Source organism: Anomaloglossus baeobatrachus, chromosome 6 (assembly GCF_048569485.1).
Source record: "Anomaloglossus baeobatrachus isolate aAnoBae1 chromosome 6, aAnoBae1.hap1, whole genome shotgun sequence".
NCBI classification, from domain to species: Eukaryota; Metazoa; Chordata; class Amphibia; order Anura; family Aromobatidae; genus Anomaloglossus; species Anomaloglossus baeobatrachus.
The window spans coordinates 23,412,062-23,427,061 of NC_134358.1; the positions used below are offsets into that span (position 1 = coordinate 23,412,062).

Sequence of the window (15,000 nt, forward strand, 5' to 3'; positions counted from 1 at the left end):
TATCTAATCCTCTCCTGTGTGATACTGTCTGCTGAGCTGTGTATCTAATCATATCCTGTTTGATACTGTCTGCTGAGCTGTATCTAATCCTATCCTGTGTGATACTGTCTGCTGAGCTGTGTATCTAATCCTATCCTGTGTGATATTGTCTGCTGAGCTGTGTATCTAATCCTCCTGTGTGATACTGTCTGCTGAGCCGTGTATCTAATCCTCTCCTGTGTGGTACTGTCTGCTGAGCTGTGTACCTAATCCTCTCCTGTGTGATACTGTCTGCAGAGCTCTGTATCTAATCCTCTCCTGTGTGATACCTTCTGCTGAGCTGTGTATCTAATCCTCTCCTGTGTGATACTGTCTGCTGAGCTGTGTATCTAATCCTATCCTGTGTGATATTGTCTGCTGAGCTGTATCTAATCCTATCCTGTGTGATACTGTCTGCTGAGTTGTGTATCTAATCCTCTCCTGTGTGATACTGTCTGCTGAGCTGTGTATCTAATCCTCTCCTGTGTGATACTGTCTGCTGAGCTGTGTACCTAATCCTCTCCTGTGTGATACTGTCTGCAGAGCTCTGTATCTAATCCTCTCCTGTGTGATACTGTCTGCAGAGCTTTGTATCTAATCCTATCTTGTGTGATACTGTCTGCTGAGTTGTATCTAATCCTCTCCTGTGTGATACTGTCTGCTGAGCTGTGTATCTAATCCTATCCTGTGTGATATTGTCTGCTGAGCTGTATCTAATCCTATCCTGTGTGATACTGTCTGCTGAGCTGTGTATCTAATCCTCTCCTGTGTGATACTGTCTGCTGAGCTGTGTATCTAATCCTCTCCTGTGTGATACTGTCTGCTGAGCTGTATCTAATCCTCTCCTGTGTGATACTGTCTGCTGAGCTGTGTATCTAATCCTCTCCTGTGTGATACTATCTGCTGAGCCGTGTATCTAATCCTCTCCTGTGTGATACTGTCTGCTGAGCTGTATCTAATCCTCTCCTGCGTGATACTGTCTGCTGAGCTGTGTATCTAATCCTATCCTGTGTGATACTGTCTGCTGAGCTGTGTATCTAATCCTCTCCTGTGTGATATTGTCTGCTGAGCCGTGTATCTAATCCTCTCCTGTGTGATACTGTCTGCTGAGCTGTGTATCTAATCCTCTCCTGTGTGATACTGTCTGCTGAGCTGTATCTAATCTTCTCCTGTGTGATACTGTCTGCTGAGCTGTGTATCTAATCCTCTCCTGTGTGATACTGTCTGCTGAGCTGTGTATCTAATCCTATCCTGTGTGATACTGTCTGCTGAGCTGTATCTAATCCTATCCTGTGTGATACTGTCTGCTGAGCTGTGTATCTAATCCTCTCCTGTGTGATACTGTCTGCTGAGCTGTGTATCTAATCCTATCCTGTGTGATACTGTCTGCTGAGCTGTGTATCTAACCCTGTCCTGTGTGATACTGTCTGCTGAGCTGTGTATCTAATCCTCTCCTGTGTGATACTGTCTGCTGAGCTGTATCTAATCCTCTCCTGTGTGATACTGTCTGCTGAGCTGTGTATCTAATCTTATCCTGTGTGATACTGTCTGCTGAGCTGTGTATCTAATCTTATCCTGTGTGATACTGTCTGCTGAGTTGTGTAACTAATCCTCTCCTGTGTGATACTGTCTGCTGAGCTGTATCTAATCCTCTCCTGTGTGATACTGACTGCTGAGCTGTATCTAATCCTCTCCTGTGTGATACTGACTGCTGAGCTGTGTATCTAATCCTATCCTGTGTGATACTGACTGCTGAGCTGTATCTAATCCTATCCTGTGTGATACTGACTGCTGAGCTGTATCTAATCCTCTCCTGTGTGATTCTGACTGCTGAGCTGTATCTAATCCTCTCCTGTGTGATACTGACTGCTGAGCTGTATCTAATCCTCTCCTGTGTGATACTGTCTGCTGAGCTGTGTATCTAATCCTCTCCTGTGTGATACTGTCTGCTGAGCTGTGTATCTAATCCTATCCTGTGTGATACTGTCTGCTGAGCTGTGTATCTAACCCTGTCCTGTGTGATACTGTCTGCTGAGCTGTGTATCTAATCCTCTCCTGTGTGATACTGTCTGCTGAGCTGTATCTAATCCTCTCCTGTGTGATACTGTCTGCTGAGCTGTGTATCTAATCTTATCCTGTGTGATACTGTCTGCTGAGCTGTGTATCTAATCTTATCCTGTGTGATACTGTCTGCTGAGTTGTGTAACTAATCCTCTCCTGTGTGATACTGTCTGCTGAGCTGTATCTAATCCTCTCCTGTGTGATACTGACTGCTGAGCTGTATCTAATCCTCTCCTGTGTGATACTGTCTGCTGAGCTGTGTACCTAATCCTCTCCTGTGTGATACTGTCTGCAGAGCTCTGTATCTAATCCTCTCCTGTGTGATACTGTCTGCAGAGCTTTGTATCTAATCCTATCTTGTGTGATACTGTCTGCTGAGTTGTATCTAATCCTCTCCTGTGTGATACTGTCTGCTGAGCTGTGTATCTAATCCTATCCTGTGTGATATTGTCTGCTGAGCTGTATCTAATCCTATCCTGTGTGATACTGTCTGCTGAGCTGTGTATCTAATCCTCTCCTGTGTGATACTGTCTGCTGAGCTGTGTATCTAATCCTCTCCTGTGTGATACTGTCTGCTGAGCTGTATCTAATCCTCTCCTGTGTGATACTGTCTGCTGAGCTGTGTATCTAATCCTCTCCTGTGTGATACTATCTGCTGAGCCGTGTATCTAATCCTCTCCTGTGTGATACTGTCTGCTGAGCTGTATCTAATCCTCTCCTGCGTGATACTGTCTGCTGAGCTGTGTATCTAATCCTATCCTGTGTGATACTGTCTGCTGAGCTGTGTATCTAATCCTCTCCTGTGTGATATTGTCTGCTGAGCCGTGTATCTAATCCTCTCCTGTGTGATACTGTCTGCTGAGCTGTGTATCTAATCCTCTCCTGTGTGATACTGTCTGCTGAGCTGTATCTAATCTTCTCCTGTGTGATACTGTCTGCTGAGCTGTGTATCTAATCCTCTCCTGTGTGATACTGTCTGCTGAGCTGTGTATCTAATCCTATCCTGTGTGATACTGTCTGCTGAGCTGTATCTAATCCTATCCTGTGTGATACTGTCTGCTGAGCTGTGTATCTAATCCTCTCCTGTGTGATACTGTCTGCTGAGCTGTGTATCTAATCCTATCCTGTGTGATACTGTCTGCTGAGCTGTGTATCTAACCCTGTCCTGTGTGATACTGTCTGCTGAGCTGTGTATCTAATCCTCTCCTGTGTGATACTGTCTGCTGAGCTGTATCTAATCCTCTCCTGTGTGATACTGTCTGCTGAGCTGTGTATCTAATCTTATCCTGTGTGATACTGTCTGCTGAGCTGTGTATCTAATCTTATCCTGTGTGATACTGTCTGCTGAGTTGTGTAACTAATCCTCTCCTGTGTGATACTGTCTGCTGAGCTGTATCTAATCCTCTCCTGTGTGATACTGACTGCTGAGCTGTATCTAATCCTCTCCTGTGTGATACTGACTGCTGAGCTGTGTATCTAATCCTATCCTGTGTGATACTGACTGCTGAGCTGTATCTAATCCTATCCTGTGTGATACTGACTGCTGAGCTGTATCTAATCCTCTCCTGTGTGATTCTGACTGCTGAGCTGTATCTAATCCTCTCCTGTGTGATACTGACTGCTGAGCTGTATCTAATCCTCTCCTGTGTGATACTGTCTGCTGAGCTGTGTATCTAATCCTCTCCTGTGTGATACTGTCTGCTGAGCTGTGTATCTAATCTTATCCTGTGTGATACTGTCTGCTGTGCTGTGTATCTAATCTTATCCTGTGTGATACTGTCTGCTGAGTTGTGTAACTAATCCTCTCCTGTGTGATACTGTCTGCTGAGCTGTGTATCTAATCTTATCCTGTGTGATACTGTCTGCTGTGCTGTGTATCTAATCTTATCCTGTGTGATACTGTCTGCTGTGCTGTGTATCTAATCCTCTCCTGTGTGATACTGTCTGCTGAGCTGTATCTAATCTTATCCTGTGTGATACTGTCTGCTGAGCTGTATCTAATCCTCTCCTGTGTGATACTGTCTGCTGAGCTGTATCTAATCCTCTCCTGTGTGATACTGTCTGCTGAGCCATAGATCTAATCCTCTCCTGTGTGATACTGTCTGCTGTGCTGTGTATCTAATCCTCTCCTGTGTGATACTGTCTGCTGAGCCATAGATCTAATCCTCTCCTGTGTGATACTGTCTGCTGAGCTGTATCTAATCCTATCCTGTGTGATACTGTCTGCTGAGCTGTATCTAATCCTCTCCTGTGTGATACTGTCTGCTGAGCTGTATCTAATCCTCTCCTGTGTGATACTGACTGCTGAGCTGTATCTAATCCTCTCCTGTGTGATACTGACTGCTGAGCTGTATCTAATCCTCTCCTGTGTGATACTGTATGCTGAACCGTATCTAATCCTATCCATAATATAGCTATTTAAAGAGAGATGACGCAGCCGTTGTCTCACATCTAATGTACGGCCATTCTGACACGGATTATCACAGTCAGTACACCGGCTTCCTTGGGTCCACATGATCATTTTACTTATTTATGCAATTTGCATTGAGTTCTTGTGACTGATTCAATATTATCACAATAAGTGCCCCAGCTTCATCCGGTCTATATGTGATCATTCTTCCCATTTATTGTGCACTCGGGATGATTTCACTTTTTTACACTGTCAATCTTTACATTTTATTTCAGGGATTCTCAGCTTTAAATGTCCAATATTTGGAGGAAACATTGGAAGAATCCATGGACGTGTGGATGGGATCGTCAGGCGTCCGTGTGAGGTGCGCAGAGCTCCGCTTTATACCCTGTACACTAGATCTTTTCTGTATATTGTTATACACTGTCCTCAGTAATAGGACAGTCTGCGGTGAGCGCCTCCTAGTGGTGGCTGCAGGCAGCAGCGTATTGCGTCTATCTACAGATGAGTTTGTCGGCTTTTACTTTGCATTGAGTCCCAAGAGCATCAGGTACAACAATTAGGAATTTTTTGACTTGGGTGTTAAAGGGTTATTCCCATTATCCCATTATTAAAAGTTATCATCTACTTCATGTAAAGGTGATTATCTGCAGAAACGTCGGGGTGCGACTGCTGGGACCCAACAGATCCTAAGACTGGGGCTCTGCAGTGTCACATGAGAGTAAAGCAGGGGCAGGACATAGTATGTGGCGTTCAGAGCCCAGACCTCAGGATCCCCGGGCTACCAGTGGCCGGACACTTACTAGTTTACAGTCATCACCTATATAAAGGGAACCCCCTTTAAATAGAATGTGTCGTCAGAAAAGTATCTTTCAATTAAATCAGTTTTAATGTTTTTTTTGTTTTTTTTTAAAGAATATTTTAAATTCTCTGCATCACTTAGAAAGGTAGGAAGTGCCATCAGTCTTTTCCTTCGATTACAGGGTCGTGCCTTCTGATTGAGCTCCTGCTCTTCAGCCTCAGGCGATTTTAATTCTCCATTTGCAGGTTCCTGTCCACCAATAAATTGTAGATTTATTAACCCAAAAGCATTAGTTTGATAGGGGCCCAAAAAAAATGACGTCGTCTGCCATTGGCTGTTGGGCTCAGATAAAAATGGCCATTTTTGTGTGCTAAGTATCTCAATTTTTATATGTTTTTTCATAGCAGTAATGCATGTCTATATTCCCATATTAATTGTTCCCCATATCTTAGCACTACAGAGTGCAACTGTCTCCTTTTTGTCATTATCATAACAGACAGGATTGCAATGAAAGCTAACACATGTACTGTAAATAACACAGGATAATTCACAATAGGTGATGTCACAGCTCACCTCCTCCTCCGGTACAATGATTGATAAAATCTCTATATACAGTAGATAACACAGGATCCACTATTCACAATAAGTGATGTCACAGCTCACCTATTCCTTCTCCTGTACAATGACTGATAACATCTCTATATACAGTAGATAACACAGTTTCCACCATTCACAATAGGTGATATCACAGCTCACCTCCTCCTCCTCCTGTACAGTAACTGAAACACCTCTATATGCAGTAGATAACACAGGATCCATCATTCACAATAGGTAATATCACAGCTCACCTCCTCCTCTTGCACAATAACTGATAACATCTCTATATACAGTAGATAACACAGTATTCACCAATCACAATAGGTGATGTCACAGCTCACCTCCTCCTCCTCCTGTACAATGGCTGATAACACCTCTATATACATTAGATAGCACAGGATCTGCCATTCACAATAGGTGATGTCACAGCTCACCTCCTCCTCCTGTACAATGACTGATAACACCTTTATATAAAGTAGATAACACAGGATCAAACACTCACAATAGGTGATGTCACAGCTCACCTCCTCCTCCTGTATAATGACTGATAACACCTCTATATACAGTAGATAACACAGGATCCACCATTCATAATAGGTGATGTCACAGCTCACCTCCTCCTCCTCCTGTACAATAACTGAAACACCTCTATATAAAGTAGATAACACAGGATCCACCATTCATAATAGGTGATGTCACAGCTCACCTACTCTCCCTCCTGTACAATGACTGATAACGACTCTATATAAAGTAAATAACACAGGATCCACCATTCACAATAGATAATATTACAGCTCACCTCCTCCTCCTGTATAATGGCTGATAACACCTCTATATACAGTAGATAGCACAGGATCTGTCATTCACAATAGGTGATATCACAGCTCACCTTCTCTTCCTGTACAATGAATGATAACACCTCTATATACAGTAGATAGCACAGGATCCACCATTCACAATAGGTGATGTCACAGCTCACCTCCTCCACCTGTACAATGACTGATAACACCTCTATATACAGTATATAACACAGGATCCACCATTCACAATAGGTGATGTCACAGCTCACCTTCTCCACCTGTACAATGACTGATAACACCTCTATATACAGTAGATAACACAGGATCTACCATTCATAATAGGTGATGTCACAGCTCACCTCCTCCTCCTCAAGTACAATGTATACAAGTATAGATTACACCTCTATATACAGTAGATTACACAGGATCCACCACTTACAATAGGTGATGTTACAGCTCACCTCCTCCTCCTCCTGTGCAATGGCTGATAACACTTCTATATACAGTAGGCCAGACTCTTCTGTGTGGCAGACCTGTTCCTGACTTTTTTAGCTCAGCAGCATTAGTTTTGGGTTTTCTTTAGTTTGGAGGGAAACAATCCGTGGTAGACATAAGGGGGTCGGGTTTGGTGCCACCAGTAAATCCTTGGAGAAAGATCTCACACAACGTCTGAGATCCGCTCTGCTGTAATCTGGTGAGATCCACAGAGACAGAAGGAATCTTATTCTAGGTCCCTTGCTATAAGGAGTCTTGTGTGGAATCGCTTCCTCGAGGAGTCAGGACAATCGCGGATGGATAGTTTATATGAGGATAGTTTAGAAATGTCGCCAAGATGAGGCTCAAACTATTTAAGCCCTTGTGTATAGAAGTGTGGAGCGTAATATCTCCCTCTCCCGTCATCCGTGTGAAGTTTCTATAAATATTATTACATTGTTTCGGGCTGTAATCGTTTCGAGGACGGGTTTAGATTTATTCGTGTTGTTTCATTGCTTTTTCTGTTGGCGTTTAGTCTGCAGTTAGACAGTGACCGGTGTCCTCCAGTGTCTGCCGCAATAATGCAGCAAGAGCAGAAGGAATGGTGACAATATTCATTTTCAGTCAAAAAAGTATAACAAAAATGCATTATATATTAGCAGGGAGGCAAAACTATCTATAGCTAAGTAATTTACTGGGAAAGACAAGGAGCCAGCACTTTCTGTGCTTTTATCATTTATACGGAGAGACAGGGAGTCAGTATATATGTGCCTAAATCATTAGCAAGGTGTGAAAGGGAAGAAACACTATTGATACCTATATTATTTACAGGTAGAAACAGGGAGTTAGTACTTTATGTTCCTCGATCTGTTATAGAGACAGGAAGTTAGTACTATATGTACCTAAATCCCTTATAGGGAGAGACAGGGAGTTAGTACTATATGTACCTAAATCCCTTATAGGGAGAGACAGGGAGTTAGTACTATATGTAACTAAATCCCTTATAGGGAGAGACAGGGAGTTAGTACTATATGTACCTAAATCCCTTATAGGGAGAGACAGGGAATTAGTACTATATGTACCTACATCCTTTATATAGAGGGACAGAAAATTAGTACTATCTGTGGGCGGCACGGTGGCTCAGTGGTTAGCACTGGGACAGAAAATTAGTACTATCTGTGGGCGGCACGGTGGCTCAGTGGTTAGCACTGCAGTCTTGCAGCGCTGGGGTCCTGGGTTCAATTCCCACCAAGGACACCATCTGCAATGAGTTTGTATCTTCTCCCCGTGTTTGTGTGGGTTTCCTCCCACACTCCAAAGACATACAGATAGGGACTCTAGATAATGAGCCTCAATGGGGACAGTGTTGCCAATGTATGTAAAGCGCTGGGGAATTAATAGCGCTATATAAATTAATAAAGTTATTATTACCTATATCCTTCAAAGGGAGAGACAGGCAGTTAGTACTACCTGTACCTACATCCTTTATTGGGAGAGACATGGAGTTAGTGCTTTATGTACCTACATCTTTTATAGGGAGAGACAGGGAATTGGTACTATCTGTACCTACATCCTTTCTAGGTAGAGACAGGGAGCTAGTATTAACTGTACCTACATCCTTTATAGGGAGAACAGGGAGTTAGTACTATTGTATCTACATCTTTTATAGGGAGAGACAGGGAATTGGTACTATCTGTACCTACATCCTTTCTAGGTAGAGACAGGGAGCTAGTATTAACTGTACCTACATCCTTTATAGGGAGAACAGGGAGTTAGTACTATCTGTATCTACATCTTTTATAGGGAGGGACAGGTAATTGGTACTATCTGTACCTACATCCCTCATAGGGAAAGACAGTGAGTTAGTACGATCTGTACCTACATCATTTATAGGGAGAGACAGGTAGTTAGTACTATCTGTACATATATTGTTTACAGAGAGAGACAGGGAAGTAATACTATGTGTATCTACATAATTTACAGGGAGATACAGGGACGTTGTACAATCTGTACTTACATTTACCAAGGTCCTTAGAGAAAAAGGGAAACAATACTGCCTGTACCCACATTATAATAAGAGAAAGTTCCAGAGTTAGCATGATCTGTATCTACATTATTTAAAGGGATTTACATTATGTACATGTAGAAAAAGGAAGGTATTACCATTTACACTAATTTTGTTTATAAAGGAAGACAGGAAGCTAGTACTATCTGTACCTACATCATTTACTGTGAGAAGCAGGGATGTAGTATTATCTGTACCAACACAGTATATAGGAGAGTCAGGAAGCTTGTATATTATGTACCGTTATCATTTGCAGGTAGATACAGGGACACAGTATTATCTAGACCTTATCAAGACTAGCATCACTGGCAAGAGACAGGGAGCTAGCACTATCTGTACGTATATCATTTACAAGAAAAAACAAGGAGACAATGCTATCTCTACTTACATTGCTTTCAGGGAAATACAGGGAGTTATGATCTGTATCTACATCATTTAAAGAGAGAGACAAGGAGGGTGAATATCTATACATTTTTATTTAGAAACAAGAAGGTATTACTATCTATACCTATATTATTTACAAAGAGAGATAGTACAAACTTCCTATCTGTGAATTAATCTTTTATAGGAGAGAAATGAAGGCAGAATATGTACCTCCATCATTTGCAGATAGTGACAGAGACACAGTGCTCTTATTAATTTTACCATATAGAGCAAGAGACAGAGAACTAGTACTATCTGTACCTATTTTAGTTAAAGAGGGAGAGACAAGAAGCTAATACTATCTGTACCTACATTATTGACATTTACAGATAAGGATGCGGTACTATCTGAACCAACTACATTTGTATTCTTGTAATCTTTTCTCGTGTTGCACTCTACTTAGCTATATGATACACTGTATGCCAGTAGGGCAGCACGGTGGCTCAGTGGTTAGCACTGTACGGTGGCTCAGTGGTTAGCACTGTTGCTTTGCAGCACTGGAGTCCTGGGCTCATATCTCACCAATGATGATGTCTGCAAGGAGTTTGTATGTTCTCCCTGTGTTTTCCTGGGTTTCCTCCAACACTCCAAAAACACATACTGATAGGGAATGTAGATTGTGAGCCCCAATGGGGACAGTGATGATGTCCGTGTGGCACTGTGGAATTAATGGCAATGAATAAATTAAAAAAAATAGTAATTTTAATGGATCGCTGTTTAACTCAAAGTTTTTAGGCTAAATGTAGTAAAACAATTTTAATTTTCCATGTCACTATCTATATTATAAATATAATCCTGAGCTCTTTCCACTTTCCCTCCTGTCACTGAGCCTTGTATCAGGATGACACTTCCTGCTGTGCAGAGATCACAGCGCGGACGTCATCTCACTGTCACTGCAGATAACATTACACTACAATGTATGATCTGTACAGCTGGTATAGCCTGGGCATCTCCTGTATATAATTATATATGTACAGCTGGTATAACCTGTGCATCTCCTGTATATAATTATATATGTACAGCTGGTATAACCTGGGCATCTCCTGTATATAATTATACATGTACAGCCGGTATAACCTGGGCATCTCCTGTATATAATTATATATGTACAGCTGGTATAGCCTGGGCATCTCCTGTATATAATTATATATGTACAGCTGGTATAGCCTGGGCATCTCCTGTATATAATTATATATGTACAGCCGGTATAACCTGGGTATCTCCTGTATATAATTATATGTACAGCCGGTATAACCTGGGTATCTCCTGTATATAATTATATATGTACAGCTGGTATAGCCTGGGCATCTCCTGTATATAATTATATATGTACAGCTGGTATAACCTGGGCATCTCCTGTATATAATTATATATGTACAGCTGGTATAACCTGGACATCTCCTGTATATAATTATATATGTACAGCTGGTATAACCTGGGCATCTCCTGTATATAATTATATATGTACAGCTGGTATAACCTGGGTATCTCTTCTATATAATTATATATGTACAGCTGGTATAACCTGGGCATCTCCTGTATATAATTATATATGTACAGCTGGTATAACCTGGGCATCTCCTGTATATAATTATATATGTACAGCTGGTATAACCTGGGCATCTCCTGTATATAATTATATATGTACAGCTGGTATAGCCTGGGCATCTCCTGTATATAATTATATATGTACAGCTGGTATAACCTGGGCATCTCCTGTATATAATTATATATGTACAGCCGGTATAACCTGGACATCTCCTGTATATAATTATATATGTACAGCCGGTATAACCTGGACATCTCCTGTATATAATTATATATGTACAGCCGGTATAACCTGGGCATCTCCTGTATATAATTATATATGTACAGCTGGTATAACCTGGACATCTCCTGTATATAATTATATATGTACAGCTGGTATAACCTGGGCATCTCCTGTATATAATTATATATGTACAGCCAGTATATCCTGGGCATCTCCTGTATATAATTATATATGTACAGCTGGTATAACCTGGACATCTCCTGTATATAATTATATATGTACAGCCGGTATAACCTGGACATCTCCTGTATATAATTATATATGTACAGCCGGTATAACCTGGACATCTCCTGTATATAATTATATATGTACAGCCGGTATAACCTGGGCATCTCCTGTATATAATTATATATGTACAGCCGGTATAACCTGGACATCTCCTGTATATAATTATATATGTACAGCTGGTATAACCTGGGCATCTCCTGTATATAATTATATATGCACAGCCGGTATAACCTGGACATCTCCTGTATATAATTATATATGTACAGCCGGTATAACCTGGACATCTCCTGTATATAATTATATATGTACAGCCGGTATAACCTGGGCATCTCCTGTATATAATTATATATGTACAGCCGGTATAACCTGGACATCTCCAGTATATAATTATATATGTACAGCTGGTATAACCTGGGCATCTCCTGTATATAATTATATATGTACAGCCAGTATATCCTGGGCATCTCCTGTATATAATTATATATGTACAGCTGGTATAACCTGGGCATCTCCTGTATATAATTATATATGTACAGCTGGTATAACCTGGGCATCTCCTGTATATAATTATATATGTACAGCCGGTATAATCTGGGCATCTCCTGTATATAATTATATATGTACAGCCAGTATAACCTGGGTATCTCCTGTATATAATTATATATGTACAGCCGGTATAACCTGGACATCTCCTGTATATAATTATATATGTACAGCTGGTATAACCTGGGCATCTCCTGTATATAATTATATATGTACAGCCGGTATAACCTGGGTATCTCCTGTATATAATTATATATGTACAGCTGGTATAACCTGGCCATCTCCTGTATATAATTATATATGTACAGCTGGTATAACCTGGGCATCTCCTGTATATAATTATATATGTACAGCTGGTATAACCTGGGCATCTCCTGTATATAATTATATATGTACAGCTGGTATAACCTGGGCATCTCCTGTATATAATTATATATGTACAGCTGGTATAACCTGGGCATCTCCTGTATATAATTATATATGTACAGCCGGTATAACCTGGGTATCTCCTGTATATAATTATATATGTACAGCTGGTATAACCTGGCCATCTCCTGTATATAATTATATATGTACAGCTGGTATAACCTGGGCATCTCCTGTATATAATTATATATGTACAGCTGGTATAACCTGGACATCTCCTGTATATAATTATATATGTACAGCCGGTATAACCTGGGCATCTCCTGTATATAATTATATATGTACAGCCGGTATAACCTGGGCATCTCCTGTATATAATTATATATGTACAGCCGGTATAATCTGGGCATCTCCTGTATATAATTATATATGTACAGCCAGTATAACCTGGGTATCTCCTGTATATAATTATATATGTACAGCTGGTATAACCTGGGCATCTCCTGTATATAATTATATATGTACAGCCGGTATAACCTGGGTATCTCCTGTATATAATTTTTTATGTACAGCTGGTATAACCTGGGCATCTCCTGTATATATTTATATATGTACAGCTGGTATAACCTGGACATCTCCTGTATATAATTATATATGTACAGCCGGTATAACCTGGGCATCTCCTGTATATAATTATATATGTACAGCCGGTATAACCTGGGCATCTCCTGTATATAATTATATATGTACTGCTGGTATAACCTGGACATCTCCTGTATATAATTATATATGTACAGCTGATATAACCTGGGCATCTCCTGTATATAATTATATATGTACAGCCGGTATAACCTGGGCATCTTCTGTATATAATTATATATGTACAGCTGGTATAACCTGGACATCTCCTGTATATAATTATATATGTACAGCCGGTATAACCTGGGCATCTCCTGTATATAATTATATATGTACAGCTGGTATAACCTGGGCATCTCCTGTATATAATTATATAAGTACAGCTGGTATACCCTGGCATCTCCTGTATATAATTATATATGTACAGCCGGTATAACCTGGGTATCTCCTGTATATAATTATATATGTACAGCCGGTATAACCTGGCATCTCCTGTATATAATTATATATGTACAGCCGGTATAACCTGGGTATCTCCTGTATATAATTATATATGTACAGCTGGTATAACCTGGGCATCTCCTGTATATAATTATATATGTACAGCTGGTATAACCTGGGCATCTCCTGTATATAATTATATATGTACAGCTGGTATACCCTGGCATCTCCTGTATATAATTATATATGTACAGCCGGTATAACCTGGGTATCTCCTGTATATAATTATATATGTACAGCCGGTATAACCTGGCATCTCCTGTATATAATTATATATGTACAGCCGGTATAACCTGGGTATCTCCTGTATATAATTATATATGTACAGCTGGTATAACCTGGGCATCTCCTGTATATAATTATATATGTACAGCTGGTATAACCTGGGTATCTCCTGTATACAATTATATATGTACAGCTGATATAACCTGGGCATCTCCTGTATATAATTAGATATGTACAGCTGGTATAACCTGTGTATCTTCTGTATATAATTATATATGTACAGCTTGTATACCCTGGGCATCTCCTGTATATAATTATACATGTACAGCTGATATAACCTGGGCTTTTCCTGTATATAATTATATATGTACAGCTGGTATAACTTGGGCATCTCCTGTATATAATTATATATGTACAGCTGGTATAACCTGGGCATCTCCTGTATATAATTATATATGTACAGCTGGTATAACCCGGGCATCTCCTGTATATAATTATATATGTACAGCTGGTATAACCTGGGTATCTCCTGTATATAATTATATATGTACAGCTGATATAACCTGGGCATCTCCTGTATATAATTATATATGTACAGCCGGTATAACCTGGGCATCTCCTGTATATAATTATATATGTACAGCTGATATAACCTGGGCATCTCCTGTATATAATTATATATGTACAGCTGCTATAACCTGGGCATCTCCTGTATATAATTATATATGTACAGTTGGTATAACCTGGGCATCTCCTGTATATAATTATATATGTACAGCTGGTATAACCTGGGCATCTCCTGTATATAATTATATATGTACAGCCGGTATAACCTGGGCATCTCCTGTATATAATTATATATGTACAGCTGGTATAACCTGGACATCTCCTGTATATAATTATATATGTACAGCCGGTATAACCTGGGCATCTCCTGTATATAATTATATATGTACAGCTGGTATAACCTGGACATCTCATGTATATAATTATATATGTACAGCTGGTATAACCTGA

The 15,000-nt window shown here is 40.3% G+C and overlaps 1 protein-coding gene across 1 annotated transcript in view; it reads left to right on the forward strand.

Annotated features, from left to right (window-relative positions):
* GPR20 (G protein-coupled receptor 20) overlaps nt 1–15,000 on the forward strand; it is a 107,231-nt gene that overhangs the window by 646 nt on the left and 91,585 nt on the right. Inside the window, exon 2 of the mRNA XM_075316133.1 lies at nt 4,765–4,853. The gene's annotated coding sequence lies outside the window, so the exon portion shown is untranslated. The remainder of the gene's footprint in view (nt 1–4,764; nt 4,854–15,000) is intronic.